Source organism: Bubalus bubalis, chromosome 12, assembly GCF_019923935.1.
Source record: "Bubalus bubalis isolate 160015118507 breed Murrah chromosome 12, NDDB_SH_1, whole genome shotgun sequence".
NCBI classification, from domain to species: domain Eukaryota; kingdom Metazoa; phylum Chordata; class Mammalia; order Artiodactyla; family Bovidae; genus Bubalus; species Bubalus bubalis.
Genome location: NC_059168.1, coordinates 59,132,493 through 59,136,628, shown reverse-complemented (window position 1 = coordinate 59,136,628; position 4,136 = coordinate 59,132,493). Strand labels below are relative to the sequence as shown.

Here is a 4,136-nt window from a genome sequence, read left to right as displayed (position 1 = left end):
TTAAATGCCCAAGATTGGTTCTGACTTCAAAGACTGGGATTCTAGTGTTGCAGGGCATTTCAGAGTTTTGAAATTAAGAATCTCTAAGGTCCGTTCTTCAAGTCCAGATACTTAATCAAGATCATCAATTTATGCAAGACAGGAAAGTCAGTGCGAAGTGTACAACCCTGGAGAGCTGGAAAGCCCTAAAAAAAAATAGGACAGGTTCTCATCAGATGACTCGTTAACCAGGCTTAACATCCCTGGAGGGTAGATAGCAAGTCTCCATTAATTTTCCCACATTGAAACTACTGTAGTTGGGAAACTATACATGTGGAGGTGAGGAGGAGAAAATGTTAGACTTAGATGTTAAATTAGTTCTAAAATGCCGGAAGGAGGACCTTAATTAGAAGTTTGGGTTTTAGCCCTAGAGCAAGAAATTTTCTAAACTCTATTATTTAACACAACAACGATATATGTCTTTCCAACCTGTAACATAAAATCTAGTTGAATATTTCTCAATTATCTCCCCTCATCTCCAGTCCTCACTTGCTTGTCCTAGTTCAGATCTTTCCTTATTTCCAATCTGAATTAGTGCTCCAGTGCCGGGGTCCAGCCCTGGTGGATCCAGGGAAATTCGAAGGAGAGATGGCATCGGCGAATACACTGGCTTTAGGGAAGGGAAAGTCGCTCAGTATTAGATATTAATTAGAGATATAAAGAGTAATAGAATGAGGATAGCTCAGCAGGAAAATTCAGTGGAGAAAAGAGGCTGAGTAGCTTGGTTTACGCAGGAAACCAATAAAACTTCAAGACAAGAAGCTTGCACCACTTACGTAGGCTGCAGGTGTCCTTCCGTTCTCCCGAAGGAGAGGAGACACTGAGGCCTCCCGGGTCGGATCTTAGAAGCCCAGGCATAATTAGTAAGCTTGGCGGGCTCCGCGCTCCAGATGGAGACTCAGCCACAGTTTGAGAGAGAGAGACATGGGGAGACCAGTATTTTGAGGAACTGATCACAATTCTTTATTTTCCAGGGTCTGTTTTTATACACTGAGATGTTATACAAAAGTCACGCGGGGCCAGCAGTCCTGACTTTTATTAAAGTCAGGTGCTTCATACAGATGTATACAGAGGTCTTAGGGGTGTTACATCATCTTCTGGCTAGGGGGCCTGCTGACAATTTATGACCTTCTCCTTGTGACAGCGGTCAGTCAACACTTATTTCTCCAGGGGTGATTATTCTTAAAACAGACGCCACCCAAATAAAGTTACATTCCTATAGGGTGAGGGTGTAGTGGGTTTTAATTAAGGAAAGAATTTACTTAGCCTAAGGTCTAAAGTGATTAATATCAAAGGTTAATACTTATTTCTTCTATATATTCATTAATGTGTGTAAAGGCAGGGGATGTGGAGACTTAGCAGCAAACATTGGCTCAACAAATGAAAAACCCTTCACCAATACAGTTTCTAATCAGCCCACTATACTTATACTAATGGTTTTCTAACTTCTCTAAGGAACCTGTTTTTAGAACGTTTAAAGCATCTCATGCCTCTCATGGTTGGGAGGCTGTGAGCAATCACATGTGGCTGGACAAGCCTGTCAGGCAGGCTAGAGAACCTTCAGAGGAGTTTGTAAGTTTGGAACACTCCTGTCATGCCCAGGAATTATTATTAACTGGAGCTCTAAGTTAACTCCTTCTCTGAAAGAGGTGGTGGGGGACAGCCCCCCATAAAGTCAGAGGTGTAGGTGAGAGCACAAAGTAGTAAAGTAGGCAGGATCTGGTTTTGGGGGTAGATGTTTGAGAATTTCCAGGGGGACTCCTGAGGCTCCATCCTGCCTTTGCGTATGTCGAGCCTCCTTCTTACTGACCTTTGCCACGGGTGGAGGTCCTCACGCCGACTCCCGGCACTCCAGCTTCCTCATTGGGTTGCTCTGTCCACTCTCTCCATCATGAAGCCAGTTCACCTTCCATATTCATTAAAGTGTTTTGTTTTTTTTTTTCTTTTAATGAAATATGAGATCTGACTTGAAACTTTGAGTTGTTGCCTGTTACTGACAGGACAAATATTCTCTGCCATGTGTGGCTGGTCCTTTACCATCTGCTTACTTCTCAAGACTCTTTTCCTGTGCCTTCCACAAGTCCTCAATTCCAATCAAGCCTATCCACTTGACTATTTCCTCTTAGTGATCCATGATGACATGGCAAATGAAGACTGAAAAAGATACCCCCCCCCAAAAAAAAATTAGAATGAGAAAATCAAGGTTTCTGGGGACTAAGAATAAGGATGCCAGATATAATTGTGTCAGCCTCTTCCCTGTGTCACAGAAGATGACCCTACTCAGTCATCTACATGAAGAGAGAGCATTGTTGAGTTTTCCAAGTCCAGTAGGGATGAGCCTAGCTGCATTCCAGGACAGATTCCCAACTTCTTTTCTGAAGAGAAAACTCTTCAAAACTCGTGCTTCATTAGCAGTGGATCAATAGGAAAGGCAGGATTTTGAGTTACTGAAGAAAAGATGAATCTCTACTGATACTGACTTATAAAAGAACACAATATAATTCTGCTCTTTGCAGGAGGAGGCACTGGCTGTCAGTTAGGCTGTCGCATTACAAAGTGATAATCTCTAGATGCAGAGACACAGGGCTGTGAAGTGAATAGGTATGGGAAAATAGTCAATGATAAAAGTTTAAGTTAATGCCTACCTCATTTTATGTGTGCTAGTATTCTTTTCCTTGTGGTCTTACTGGCAAAATAGGAATTGATGGCTATGTCAACTATCTTTTTATCTTCTTGTTGTATTGTTTATGATGTTTGTATATAATGCCTGTGAATAGTTCTTACTAAATCAAAACTCAGAAGTGGGGACAGAATTATAGCTTACTGGTCTCCCAAATTCAGTCATTTGAGGAAAATATGCAAAGTATATAAAAATCTGCACGTAAACTTTTTACATATTTTGTTTTTAATTAGAAAGAGAAAGCTCCCTTCTGATTGTCATCTTTCCTTTCAGCCTGTCCATGGAAAAAATACAGTGGTTTGGAGACTCTATTATGTATTTTTATTCGGTATTTTTATATGAAAGTAACAAACTTGCACTCATTTTGCATATTATTTTCTAAATGTGTGGATCTGGTTACACCCCAACCTTTACTGTAACCACCTTTCAGATGTCCCATCAAATTCACTTATGTTTCGAATTAAAATTTCAAAAATTTTAATTTTAATAAAGATGAAATCTAAATCCGTATACTTTCTAAAGCACAATGCTTGACAGCTGCAATTCTTTTGGTCCATATCACATGGTATGTGGGATTTTAGTTCCCTAACTAGGGATTGAACCCATGCCCCCTGCAGTACAAGCACAGAGTCTTAACCACTAGACCACCAGGGAAGTCCCAAAGCTGCATTCTTTAGATGCTATATTTCTTCCATTATTTGAATACCAAAGTTCAAGGTCTGTGTTGCTTTCCAATGATAATCATTTATATATGTGCAGTACTCTTGCATATATCCCCAATTTTTATCCTCAAAAGAATGTTTGGAAAGTAGGAGAGCAGATGCCAGTCCCCTCTTCCTTTTTTTTTTTTTTTTCACTTTACAGAAGCACAGACTTAGAATTTGATGAGTTTGAAGATATGCCTAAAGTCACTTTAAAGAGTAAAAGCCAGTGAAAACCAAGTTCTACTAGGCCCAGATGAGGCCTTCAGAGTACCTGGTTATCTTAATTAAGGCTTTTGGTTTTCAAGTACTAATGGTGGTTTTTTAGGTAGTTGACATGACTTAGACCTCCAAAATAAACACACTGGGGACATGTCACAAGGTTTTGATTAGAGAAATTGCAGGATTTTGCATTTTTAAAGAATCATTCTGGCTGCTTTTGTGAGAATAGACTGTAGAGGGTGAAAGATGAAAGTAAGAACACTTGTTGGGTGACCATAGCAATAACCCACATAAGGGATGATGGGAGCTTGAACCAGGAAAATAAACAGTAAAGATAGTGAAATGTGATCTGACTGAATATGTTTTAAAGAAAAATTCAATAGAATTTGCTGATGACAATGGATATAAGATAAAAGAGAGAGGTAAAATATAACTCAGCTTTTCATGTGTGTGATACACAAAGTATATAGTTACATTAAGTAAAATGGGGAATA

General features: G+C 39.6%; 1 non-coding gene across 1 annotated transcript; it reads right to left on the bottom strand.

Annotated features, from left to right (window-relative positions):
• Positions 1 to 3,300: 3,300 nt before the first annotated feature.
• Positions 3,301 to 3,373, bottom strand: TRNAT-UGU. The gene has a single exon. It is a non-coding gene; the product is annotated as a tRNA-Thr (tRNA).
• Positions 3,374 to 4,136: the final 763 nt, after the last annotated feature.